This window comes from Phalacrocorax aristotelis, chromosome 1 (assembly GCF_949628215.1).
Source record: "Phalacrocorax aristotelis chromosome 1, bGulAri2.1, whole genome shotgun sequence".
NCBI classification, from domain to species: domain Eukaryota; kingdom Metazoa; phylum Chordata; class Aves; order Suliformes; family Phalacrocoracidae; genus Phalacrocorax; species Phalacrocorax aristotelis.
Window position 1 is genome coordinate 94,081,946 of NC_134276.1, and position 13,839 is coordinate 94,095,784.

A 13,839-nucleotide genomic window follows, 5' to 3' on the forward strand; every position below is an offset into this window, starting at 1 on the left:
AACCACTGTCAACCACCTTATCTTTTTCCTTCTTAAATTTCATTGTGACCCTAACTGATTCGGCTACATATGAAATTTATACGGGACTTACTGATGACCATTTGTTCTCAGGGCCTCAGTGAACTTTCAAAGAGCAAAGGTATTTTGCCTCCCATTGATTCAAGGGATTTGAGTTTCTAGATAATTCTGTCAAAGTACTGTCAGACATATTAATGTAATTTCTTTTGTTTAAATCCTGATGGCCTCGGTGTTAGCTCTCAGTTGACATATATGACAGCATTAACTTTTAATTATAGGTCAAGATCCACTGAAGAAGCTGAGACATGTCTGAACTATTGCAAACTGTGTCTCATCTTTCTGTTCCCTAAATGTCTATGTGACTGTACTGTTACCTCATTCCTTTTCCTGTTGACGGCCAGTTGTCTGTTAATATAAAATTAAAGGTAAAAAGTACTGGTGTACAGAATAGTGGTCTGCTAAAAACTGAAGCCACCGAGCATTGAATATGAAGGCTGTAGCAATATAAGCTTCAAAAAAACACGGCATATTTATAGGGAGTTTGAATTCTGTTTTCACAGAATAAATGGTATTTTATGCTCCACACCGTTTGGACCTCCATCTCTCTCCTGGCAAGCCAAGCTGTTATTTTTGTGAATTGTTTCTAAGTCATTTATAACCAGGCCACTGCACCACTGACAACAGCACCTTTGAAGTCAGGTAGGGACTATTAATCCGATGTGCATTTTCTGAGTGACTTTACCCTCTTTCTCTACGGATCCATTAAAAAATCACATGGGCACAAACCAAAAACCTAACGTACCCTTTGGTTTTAGATTAAGGGCCAAAAGTCAGTGCCAATTCTGGGCAGCCCCCAAAAAACCAAACCAAAACAAAACAAAAAAAACCCAACCCCCAGTGACCCTTCATTTTTAATGTGGAGCATGAGGGTTTTAGGGTTCCTGAAATACAGGTACCACGGGGTCGTGTCTGAGGGCACCCAAAGGCCCAGACCCCGGGACGCCACACCCGCCGCCCCTCACAGCCGCCCTTGGGGACACAGGGAAGGGGAAAACCGTGACTTTTCGTGCATTTCAGCCCGACTAGCACAGCTGCCGGGGGAAAAAAACCACACTGACACAGCTAAAGGCTTGTGTTTACACAGAAAAACCGATACAAATTTCAGGCGCATCGCGGGGGCAGCGCAGAGGCAACCGCCGCCCAGCCCGCGTTTCCCGCCGTCAACGGGGGTCTCTTCGCCTCCGGCCGAGGAGCGGCCCCCGGGGGAGACGGCAGCGATCGCTCTGCAGCGGGGAGGGTCTGTCTGCCCGCCCGCCTGCCCTCCGGGGCCGCTGGGCAGGGAGTCTCGGCTGCGGGCACCGCCCGGGAGGGGGAGCAGCACGGGGGAGCGGGGCAGCAGGCAGCGGCCCAGCCCGGTGCCCGCCCCGCCTCGCCGCCACCGCCCTCCGCTCGGCGGCGGCACGGGGAGCTGCCCGCGGCGCATGCGCGGCGGCCTCGCCTGCTCTGCCGGGCACGTACTGGAGAGTTGGGGGTGGCGAAGGCAGCAGCACGGGGCCGGGAGCGCTCGGCCACCCCCGCCGCCCGCATACCGGCTGCCGGCGGATCCCCTGTCTCGGGCGGCTGCGGTGAGTGCGGAGCAGCGCGGCCCCGGTGGCGGGAAGCGGGCCAGCGCGTCCCGGGAGCGGAGCGGGCAGCCGCGCTGTGGAGGGGGATCGGTGCCTCCTCGCCTACCCGCAGGGGCACCAGCCGACGGAGGCGCTGCCCCGCCCCCCGGGCCGGGTAGGGGGTCGGCGGGGTGTCCCAGTGAAGGGAAGGGAAGGGGCTGGCTGCCCGGGGCCCGGCAGGGACCCCGGGAGCGAGCGGCGGGGCGGGGGCGCTCGTGGGGCGGGGGTCCTGCGGGGGGTGGGGGAGAACCCCGCGGGGGTGCCCGGCCCCCCCCCCCGCCCCTTGCCGGGCTCCGGCGGCTGCTGGCGCTCTTGGAGCCGCCCGGAAAAGTTCTCTCAAGGGGTTTTGTGCCATTCCCGGTTACGCCAGGGAAGAAAGTGTTTTGACTGTATTTAACAAAGGAAGAGACCTGCGGACTTTTGTTTTCTGAAGGAGGTTAATGGTTGTCTCCAAAAGAGGCAGCTATTAAATTTTTATCTTAAGTTTTAAAAAACACCACCGCCAAAACAAAACCACAAAATAAACTCACAGCTGTCTGAAGCTTTCACATGCCCTTCAAAACTTTTTTCACTCTTAGCGGGATCACCCAGACTCTGTCGGTATCAGACCTACAGTAGCCAGGGCACTCACCGCAGCTTTTAAGATGTGTATTGCGGCTACCAGCCTGATTCTCCAGGGGTCTGAGACCCCCTCCTAGGCCTAACGCTGGCGAGGGAACAACTTACTCATATCCACAGGAAACAGGAGCGGGGCAGGGAGCCTCAGCGTCCTCACGGTTGAAACTGGGATTGAGCGTTGCATTGGTTGAGGGGTGAAAGAGCAAGCAGTGGCTAGGCTTGTTGGGAACGGAACGGAGGGGAATGGAGCCAGTGGGTAGAGGGAAGAAGGCTATAACCACATGAAGACGCTTGGAAGAATCTCAAGTTTTCACTACCCTCTTGTGAAAGATAAGTCTTGGGAGAAAAGAGGGACAGTCGCGCAGATGTTGGTGTTCTAGATTAAAATCAACACTTTAAATTTAATATTACTGTGGGCTGGCGCTGTCACTGGGGGAAAAAAAAAAACCCTGGTGGTGCTTTGTCTGCAGCCTTGCTGCTTCTTGCTGCCTTTTGTACCATCTTCTCCCCATGCTGGCACCATTGTTTACACAGCAGTGGGGTGAAGTGGCATGGAGTATTTATTACGCACACGTTCACACTAACCTTTTATACGTTTTTTTCTGATTAACCAAGTGAGTACTCACATCTGTTTCTTTGCTATGCCATAGGGGTGCTTATGGTAGCTCAAGGCTTTCCGTGTGTGATGGAGGAGGGAGTTTATTTTTTTATATATAAATAAATTGGTATGTGTGTAAAAGCACTGGGTTTTTTAATGTGTATATGTTATGTATACACATAGGCATGCAAACACCAGTGTAAAGGGATTGTGCAACTGTGATGTTGCACATTCTAGGTCTTGTGTTGAACAGAGGGAGTGCCATTGACAAAGCGGTTGTGGGGGAGGTTTACAAGTGCGAGAGGTGACGAGCAGTCTGAGTAGACATATCCAGTAAGGGTGACTTTGCAAGAGTAGTTCTTGCTGGACCAGGCGAGTGAGATTAGTAGCCAGAGAAGAGGGGATGGGGAATTTCTGTGTGAGAGTACTGCATGAAAGCAGAGGAGTGAGGGTTTTTACTCATCTGTTCAGCCGTGTCTCTTCAGCCTCTTTTAGACAAGAAAAGTTTGTTTTCCAGAACAAATTAGGATAAAGCCTGGAATTCCTGAGTATCTCCATTTTCTTGGAATTAGCAAATATCAGGAAATCCCCAGGAAAAACATTGAGTTATCCCTTTCTCGCACAAGTTCATCCAGAGAGTTGCATCCAGCTAATGCTGCAAGATAATGTATCAGTTCAAACAGCAAAGCATTGCGTCTGGTCATAACACCTATAGGTGTTGAGATTATAATGTGGTGGCATCCGTTTTCCTTTGTTGTAAATGGGTAGTTACACACAGTTAGAGTAACCATACTAATGTTGTCATTTCCAGAAGCACTCACAAATGAAGAGGAGAACTAAGTTTTTAAGTTGCTTTAATTCAGCCTCTTTGTACATCTAGATTGAACTATAGTTTTCTATGAAGTAATAACATACTGTTTGTTGCATAAAAAAATCCTGTTATACTCAAGGTATTGAAGAGGTGAAGTATTTTGGTCTTATCCCCATTACTTTGGTTGTGTGACATCAAGACTTATCTTCTGAACATTACTCAAATCTGCATTCAAAGTCTGCTTTGACTATCGAACTGTAAATTTCCTTGTCTCTTCTATTGTGCTTATCACCTTAATATCTCAGTACTTGGCAACCCTCTCCGTTAACTGGAAAAACTTTCCCAAGACAAGGAAATAGACATCTTCCCACTCCACAGGAAGAATGAAAGATAAAACTGTGGAGACCAAATCTGGTCCAGGTAGGATCTGGGGTTTTTTTCAGGGTATTGAGTTCAGTGTCCTGGTTTATCTTAAGTGCACAGGTGCAAATAAATTGAATATCTGATCTAAGCCTATGCTGCTTTTGCAAATCAAGCACTCAGATTTTGGGAACGGCACGACTAAAATAAAATGCATGCAGTTAGCGTCCACACTGAAAACAGCATTTTTGAGTAATTTACGTAGAGTCATGAAGGAGTTCTGTGGCAAAAGCAGGGATAAAATATGCTTCAAAACAGTGCTAACTTAGTTTAGACCACAGTATTTTTGTTTGCTGCATCATTATAAACAGCTCCCTTTTTCTGTGATCTTCTTTTCCATCATTTTGTCCTGCCTACCTCTCTGACCTCCCTCACGCATGATAGTGTACCCATTTCCATATCCATCTGGTGAGGTGGATCACAGAATTAATCAGGTTGGAAAAAAATATATATCTGACTTACTTCTGACACTGGTTCATTTCCCTTACCTGGTTCTTATAAACAGCTGGATGAGTGGGCGAACAAGAGGTGCAGTTGGTACCACTTGCCTCCAGTGTGAGTGCTGGGAAAAACCTGTGCCACTTTGCTCCTCCGCTCCCATCTTCCGTTAATCACATATATTTTATATACTTCATTTCTTTCCACTTAATCAACAGATGACACCAGGTTCCCCTGGGCAAGAATTTTATTTTCTTGCACCATCCTGTTAAGAGCTTTTGCTTTCAATTTCTCAGCTTATTTCTGAACTTCTCTGCTGCTTTTCATCTTGCTCTTTCATGAATTCTTACCAGCTGTGTTTCCAGGATGCTGTCTTTCTGTCTCGTGTTTCTTTAATGGCTTTTTTTCGCTTCAGCCTCCAAAGACAACCTACTTTCTTCCCCCATCAGTTGCTTCCTCTCCCCTTCCACGTTATAAACAAAAGCACTTGCAAGGTGCTGTAGAGAACAATACAAAACTGGCGAGTGAGTGGATTAAATGACCTAATGTCTAATATGTGTTCTATTGCCAGCTATTTTTGTTTTGAGTTCAGATGTTGTTAACTATTTGGCCTTTTGAAATCCAATCTGACAATGCCCAGCCCTTTCCTTGTTTACCATTGTTTTGTTTACTGATCCTTATTAAGTAAAAGTTTATGTCCATTTGTGAGGTCTGAAATATGCTTAGCCATTCTCTTGTTGCCAGCAGTTTTGATGGTACTGATTATCAAGTGATCTGTGTTTTAACCAAGATTGCTGAATACTGTTATTAAAATAGCTACATTTCAAAAGCAAAGCCTGTCTTCATACTGAGAGTTAAACAAACTACATACTAACCACCTAAAATCACACCATGTGTTTTGGCTTGCTAATGAAATGTATTGTTGAAAGCTATTTTATGCGTATTTCAGGCTATCGCTTATTTTTATGATAGATAATCATTATGTAAAATATCTTTAACTTTGGATAAAAGTTGAAGAAAAACACTTATAAAATCAGACAAGAAACGTATTTGCACAACCCAGCATATTGGAGTTAGCATCCAGGGCTAAGACTTCTGGACAGTATAATAGCACAAGAAGTGTTGCCTGCTTGCAGACTAAGAATACTGCTTTGTATAATTATTTTTTTTTTAGTAGATGTCTTTACATGGGGGAGAGCCTGACTGTCCTCCAGTTGAATCTTGACAGTTTGAGATCCCTCACATTTCATACATTACGTTGTGCTGTGTACCTGCTCAGTGGAGTGTTTCTTTTAAAGGATTTGAATCAACCTTCTCATGTCACTTCTGAAATGACTTTTGAAAGTTGGCATCTCATGTTTTAAGATCACCCGCTCAGTTTTTCAATGTAGTGGTTGGTCTGCACCAGCATGATTACTCCATTAGTGGTCAGATTAAGTGATACTACAGTCCAGAGAGACACTGTGTGAAAGGTGGTAAATGGAGGAGGAAACTTCTTAATCCTGGGGAAGCAGTTCATTTTGTTGTCTGAAACTGCAGAACTTCTATGTTTTCTGGAACTCTAGGGTAGGAGAGATTTTTTTGTTCACACCAAGATGTTATACCCTATTGTTGTAATTCTGGATGTTCCGGTTTTGCTAAGCTCTTTGTTTTCCTGCAGCGTAAGGATGAATGCCATGGACCAGTTTCAAGATTCACTTCAACAGCATTTCCTCATTAAATCCCTATCGTTAAATTGACTGTCTAATATAACTGTCTGAACTGTGCAATAGTTATTATAATTAACTGTATTTCTAAATGTTTACTACTCGGCATTGAAGAGTGATTCCTTTTTGGCCCAAAAAGTGTGAATTTGTTAGCTCACTGGTGTGAAGCAGTTCATGGGAATGCTACCAGGAAAATTCAGCAACAGTGGCTTCATTAGACATGAACTTTTGCACCTGCCTGTACCTCCATGTTTATCAGTGTACTATTTACTGACCTTGTGTGTATTCTCCAGCTTTTATTTGGAGAGTATTACTCTTCAAACTCTTTGCTAAATAAAGCTGGGAGGAGGAGCAGCTTTCTGCTCATATTTCTGTCCCTAGTCTTCATTCCTACGGCTATGGGGAAGGTTGAAAGAGGTCTCAACAGCAGAATTACTAGCTAACTCACTTGCCTGTCTTCCTATAGATTTCCCCTGTGGCCGCTGAAATTAGCACAGCCCTTGACATTTGATTTCAGTGCTGCTGAGTAGTTCCAAGTACCAGAAATGAAACGGACTCACTACTATTTTCTGCTCACTGCTGCTGGGTATCAGAGCTGTGGGCAGCAGCAGAATAAAGGCATGGCTTAGGCTGGAGAACTGACTGCGTGGCTTTGTAAGCAGCTTAACTGATCTAAGCATGTTCTGCTGCCTGAAAACAAGAGTTCTTGCTTTTCCTCTCCATTCTTGCTAGGTTTTGCATTTTGACCGCTTTCACTTGTGCTGGCGTTAGCACTCTTAATGCTGTGCAGTCAACTGAACCAGGGCACTGATTTGTTTTAAAATGAAACCAATCAAACTAAACAAGCATACTGACACGCACGCATGCAAAAGGCTTTCCTCTGGCTGGCTGGCCAGCTGTGGGGGCTACCAGTCCGACCTTGTATTGACTCGAGGGAGGGAGTGGGAGTTTGTGGCTGTGTAGGGGGGACTACCTGCTCAGATGGTAGCTTTAGCTTGGGTTGATTTAAGCGCTGACTCCAAAACTACCAGTGAAGCAGTAGTGCATCGGTGTCTTTCTCTGCTGACATCTTCGAAGAACAGCAGCAAACTGCTCAAGGGGGGAGGTACAAGGAAGTTCTCAAGTGGGACAAAAACCTGGGGAATAGATCTTGGGGTCAAACTCAGAAAGTGGGAAGAAAGGTAAACAAATTCATCTTTTATGGAAAGGCCACAAATGACAAGCTGTAAAGAAGTACCCAGCTACAAGCTCATCAGATCTGCAGTTGTCTCAGAAAAATACAAGTATCAAAGCACTTTCACTATGCCTGTTCTTTAGGAACTACTGGCAAAGATTTGATCAAAGTTTTCGTCTCAATATAAGAAAGAAATTTTTTACAGTAAGAGCGATCATTCACTGCAACAACCTACCCAGGGACATGGTAGAGCCCCCATCACTGGAGGTTTTCGAGATGCAGTCGGACAGGGTGTCAGATAACCTCATCTAGGCTCCCTTTCCCGCAAAAGGTTGGACCAGATGATCTTTTGAGGTTCCTTCCAACATGGACTGCTGTACGGTTCTATGAATTTTTTGTGTGGGTAAAGTGACCTACACCAGAAATACAAAAGGTGGAGATGCACCTGCTGGTGGGTAGCATGCCTAGGAAGGTTATCCAATGACTTCTGCAACATATTATGTATGTAAATTAATATGACAGAATTACCAGATTTAAAAATAGTGTTTTATTTGTTTGCATTAGAAGATTCCTCTCTTCACATTCTCTAGGTGCTAGAGTAGGTGTACAGCTTCTTGGGGGTGGAGGGAATACCCTTTGAATCTTTCAAGAACCAGTGTTAGACATGCTAGATCCTGTAGAGGATTTTTCAGTTGAGAATGAAGTTCTCAAGAATTAGCTTTATTTTAATTCTATATATGCTTTTGATACAACGAAGATAAATTATACCTTCAAATACAGTTAATTGCACACAAATCTGATACATTAATTTGGCATGTCAGTGTTAGGAGTTCAATATATGTAAAATTTTGCTTGCCTTAAATCTTTTAAAACCGATTTCTAAAGGTAAAATCCTTCTGAATTGTTTTTGCTACATACTTTCTTTGTGCTACCTACTCACAGGCAGAATGGGTATTGTACTGGGTGACTTCATAACGGGTAGGAGAGCATCAGCAGAATTATTGTTTAAGCTTTGGGAGCTGCTCTAGTCTTTTCACAGTGAGGGAAAGTGTGGAAAACTCTTCATAAGTATGTCCTGATAGTGGTAGTTTTGTGACTGCTTGGAATTCATGCAGCTTTGTTTCCTATGAATTTATGCTGTGTGGTCGATCAGTTAAGATGTGACTTAAAGCTTTACTGTGGTATTTATTTCTTCATAAATGGCAAATTTGAATTAGATGTTAATTTGTCTTCCAGTCTTTTCTTGTTACAATGTTCAGAATACCTCCATCCTCTATACTAGTGTTCTTTCTTTGGGGAAACTTCTATGAATTTAAGGTTTTCCATTGTTCTGTAGTAGTTGATTGGAAGGGATCAGTGAGTAAAATTGTTGGACTAGAGGGCATGAGGAAATCCCAGGTAGACACAAAGCCCTTTTACTGAAGGAAAACAATCTCCAAATAGGAAAACTGTTAACAAAATAAATACTGTTGAAGTTTTCGATTTTTGGATTTCTAGTAATTCTTACAGAATTTTACGCATTTAAAATAAAAATTGATACTTGATTTCAGTCTTATGATACCTTGTAGTCTCAATAACATATACTTGGTAACTAAGGAGAGACGCAGAACTAGTGGCCGTATAGGTTGGTTTCAATGGCAGATACAGTCCGGGAAGTTCATACTTCCTTTCTGTGGCTGTCTTTGAGAACAGAGGGGTAGAGGAGGAGAGGGAGGCCAGTGGGAGAGGTGGGAAGCAGAGCACAGAACTGCATCAGCCCACATCGGGGGCTCCGATCCCCAGTAAAGGGTGGTAGCAGTGGTAGTAAGGGAGGAGAGATTCTTTCACTCCTCTTCAAGGCTGAAGCCAAATCATCATGTTTTATTATACTCCAAACACATAAACCAGCTGGAGTACTTTTGTGTGTAGATTTGTTCAAATCCTACTTAGAAAAAAATTCAGTGTAACACCGTAAAAAAGACAATCGTAATGCATACGTGTTAATGTATTTGGAAATTCAGGTAAAGGTGATATGAGGGGAGGTGGGCGTGGGTGTTGTGAGAGAGGGAAGTAGCAGTATTTTTAAAATTCTTTTCCTGTTTTATAGGGCTGTTTACCCTTCTGTTTTACTGAAGACTATGACTACAGCTGTTGTTTGGATTCTGGTGGTGTATACCTTTCTATGCTCTCTTTATGCAGCTTCCCAGTGTGACAGAAAACGTCATAAAAATCTGTAAAAGAGTCTTGCCTCATTATCTTTTCCCTAGTTTACCATATCATTCAATAAGGTGAAATATGTATTTATGACTCTTCCACCACTTCTACGCAATTTGATTTTTTTGGTTGACTGGAAAATCCCATTAAAACATGCTCTGAAATGTTGTTGTATGTGCTTGCTTCAGGGGAAGACAGGCAGGGTGGAAACTTGTATTAAAACATGCTGACAGTGCGTAAATGTTTGGAAGAGAAGGCTTTGTTTGCACGTTTCTCTAGCGTAGTTTAGCACTTCACAAAGAAATTACTTTTTTATTGTTTTCTGGCTAATTTTTCTAAATTAAATGAGGTGTAAGACAATGGCCTACCAAACGAGTGTTAAATGCAATTTCTGTACAGAGCAGAATATTTGCTTCACCTTTTCCTCATCACAGAAAAGCAAAATAAACTTTATGAAGTTATTAGGCTTATGTTTGTTATAAAATTGTAGCTTGGAAAACCAGGATGCCAATGTGAAATTATCCAGGTTTCTTTTGGCTAAAAAATGCACGTTCTGAGATCTAGAATCTTTCTGTTTTAATAGCTGCTTGAAAAATACTGGTACTTCAGAGAGAAACTGATTTTTAAAAATAGCTATTGCTCCTTACTCTTCACAGTATTGTAACAATTTCAAGAAAAACTTCAGAGACTTGAAGATAATCTTTTTCAAATGTACAGGAATTGTTAGGTCTCTTTTCTCTGTGAAAAAAGGAGACTTGAAGATTGGATACAGACCAATACAGTTGGAGGCTGAATTTTGTGCAGCCATTTTGTGTTATTGGAAAATCTGTAAAGGTATTATTTGTGGCATTTGGGTTATGGTTTTGCTTTTTAAGATGTGTTGGGGAAGAAAGTATCGGCAAGAGTTTCAAAGTAGGAAGGATGATACATTTTTAGCCTTGATCTTGTGACCTTTTCTCTGTGCACAAACACTGTATCTACAATGAAATTATATTTATGTGAATGGACTGTGCCCAGGTACTGTTGCTTGGCCAGTCTCTCACATGCCTGGAGAGGTATAATCAGAAGTAAAGGTAGTACTCTTCTTTCCTTTTTCTTTTTTTTTTTTTTTTTCTCCTCCTGTACCTGACTCGTAAGTGCTTTTAAAAGGCAGACAACACTGTTATAATCTGCTTTCTACTTATCCTGAATATTCTGATGTGTTGCTTTCAGGGCAGATGAGAGACCCAGGGCCAAATGAAAGGAGAAGATTGTAGATAGTGAGTAGGATCCATTGAAAAGACCACTTGCCATCTTATCAACTCAATTTCTATTATGTGCTGGTATTTACTGCCCTGGTCCTAATCCAGCTCTAAACCACTTCAGAGTGGAACGGGATATAGGTACTCATTCCATACTGGGCACTGGACTGCTTCCCTTCTTTCATAGCCAGGTGGTTACCCATAAGAGGTACATGTGGTGTCTCTTGTGGGTGTGTAGTAATATATATTTTCTTTGCAAAACCGTGTAATGCTAATCCGTGAAGGTTAACTGGCTGGCTCCTGAACTTTAGCAAATGGTTGAAACTTTTGGTAAATTATGTCTGGCCACAAACTGTAGAAGATGCTAAACTAGTTATTAATAACATGAAGGTTGTTGGAAGCTAAATGGTTAGCCGTTTTAGCATTATTGGAATCTAAATTTTAGCATACTGGGGAACATAAGTAAGAACTGCCATACCGGCTCAGCCAAAACATCAGCGTGGCATTGTGTGTTGTGCCAGCAGCTGGCAGGAGATGCTACGGTAAGAGTCCTAGAGCAGAGCATGGACAGAGTGAGCCTTACCCAGTAAAGTCCTCATTATCAGTGGATCAGAAGCTTCATGGAAGAGAGGATACATCTGGAGAATTGTGTTGTAGTAATCACCAAATCTCTCCCTCATTTATTGATTTCCTTTCTGTTTTTTAAACCTACTTCTACTTTTGTCCTGAACAGCACCTTATGGCAGCAAGTTCCCTAGCTTAGGTCCTATGTGAAAATTCAGGTGATTTGATTTATTTACAACTATATCAGCTTAGGTCAGTGGGTACCTCCTGTTTCTCATATTGTGAGAAATAATGGTTAGCTGTAATGTTTTTATCTTCTCTTCTTTGGTCACAGGTATATAGCCTAGAGACCAACTTATCCTGACAGACCCTGTGTGTTATGATTAGATCAGCTGAATGTCTGCCTTCTCTAAACTGAGCAGTTTGTTATGCAGTCGTTATTTAAACGCAAAGGATTTTTTCTTTTTTCCTTTATTTTTTTAAAGTAAAAGCAGCATGTAATTTTTAATGCATATACAATCCAGCAATCCAGTTTCCAGCTGAAGCTATGAGCTTCTGAGTAATGTTCCTCAGTTTGTTGTCTGTAAGGCATCAGGATATGGTCTGAACTGCAAAATGAAAGTTGGCTTGTTTGTAATTTACAAAACACATCCAAACATTTCATTTCTATGAAAACAGGGGGACAGAATAGGGGAGGAAAATGAATGCATAATTAAAGCTGCTTCTAATTTAGGGAGATTGTGAGTGAAAACATGCTATAAAAACAGTCTGCAGAAATTCTGATACTGTTCCATGTGGGTTTTTTTTCTTGAAAAGAGCTAGGAGGTCCACTGATTATTTTTTCTTACTATAAATCTAAAAAAAAAAAAACATGATAGCTGTTCAATAAGCAGTTGTTGGTTTACTAGTATAGCAAGAATTTATCGATACATTATTTAAAACTTCAGCCACCTGGAAATGCAAGGCAGAAGGATCAAAATGTAGCTTTCCTGGCCTATTGGGTATTGACTTTGTGTGTTATTTTATTATTTTAGAAGCTGGTAACAAATTTTTTGAGAGGGAGTTATTGAAAATATTTATAATGGTGATCGCAAACTAGATGTTAATTTTTGTTGTCTGTAATTGCAAGTTTCCACTCTTAGGGAGGGAATGTGCTTTGTTGTTTGTGGAGTTTTTTGAGAGGGGTGGCTAGGTTGTCTCCTAGTTCCCAGATTAGGTATTGTTTTTTCTTTTCTGGTATTTCAGAGCAAACACTCTCATGTTTTAAGTTTTTACCTCTTAGACTGGGCCCTGTGGTATCCTGCATATTAGTAGTGTTTAATTTCTGCAGTGAGAATACAGCATTTGAAGACAAGAGACAAGCACATAGACTGCTTCAGAAATCTCTTTCACTGTGGTAAGGTTTTTTGTTTCTGGGTTGTTATATTTTTTATTTGTTTGGTGTGTGTTTTGTTGTTTGTTTTTTTTTTTCCTTCAAATCATACTTTGGTAAGCCTGGCATTTTCAGGTGATGCCCCCAGCAGATTCTGGTTGGGAGGTATTCCTCCTAACTAACTTCCCAGCACTTTGTTGTTTGACGGAGAGCCTCACATTGCCTCTGGTTTTTGTCAGTTTGTTTGTCGAAGTAATTTTGTAGCCCCACAGGAAGTTTTGCCAGACATTCACTGTCACCCCATAACAACATTTGGTTCTTTGCTGAGGAATTCTTTATCTAGATCTTCCCTTCTTGCAGCTTCTTACTACTGTGAGCATAGTCATACAGTACGCATTGGGTGCACTTGCAGTAGCATTTTGGTTCAGATTAGGAGTGTGCTTTGGAAGCCAAATTCCAAATTTTCACCACCCACCATGCTTTGGTTTGCATTGCAGATTCATTTGAAAGCACTTAGACTGAATTACTTTTGGCTGGAGGTAAACCAGAAGATACACTGCAAGAGCATACCTACTGCAGTCTCATTGCCACACAGTGTTCAGCTCATGGAACCAAATTAGAGCTACCCCAAAGTAAAATTCTCAACAAGTGCATGTTGGGTCCTCAGCACCGTTTTGTTCTTCAGATTTGCTCCTATTGCTCTGCATTCCGTGCTAATGTGAGTATAGTCATGGGTAGAGACAAATATATAGCACTTAGAGTTTATTATTCATGACTGCTGTACCTGCTCAGTTAAAGAGTCCAGCTATTCAAACCTAAGTGAGAATAGATAATATCAAAGTAGCTGACAATTTGATTTGGAAGCTGACACTTAAACAGTAATTAGATTAGTGAGCACCAGAGCTCTAGTAAAGCTGTTTTCCTGTCTCTGTTACCTTTTGCCCTTTCTGTATTAATTTGCGTTCTCCTCCATTCTCTTAACATGCTTATTCTCGTGACCCAGTCACTAACCCAAATCATGA

At 42.3% G+C, this 13,839-nt stretch overlaps 1 protein-coding gene across 2 annotated transcripts in view; it reads left to right on the forward strand.

Moving 5' to 3' along the window:
• Positions 1-1,488: 1,488 nt before the first annotated feature.
• PRRG1 (proline rich and Gla domain 1) overlaps positions 1,489-13,839 on the forward strand; it is a 37,041-nt gene continuing 24,690 nt past the window's right edge. Inside the window, exons 1-2 of one of the 2 annotated variants that reach the window (XM_075097918.1) lie at positions 1,539-1,643; positions 13,315-13,535. The gene's annotated coding sequence lies outside the window, so the exon portion shown is untranslated. Of the gene's footprint in view, positions 1,644-13,314; positions 13,536-13,839 lie in introns of both variants that reach the window. The other variant, XM_075097909.1, reaches the window with a different exon arrangement.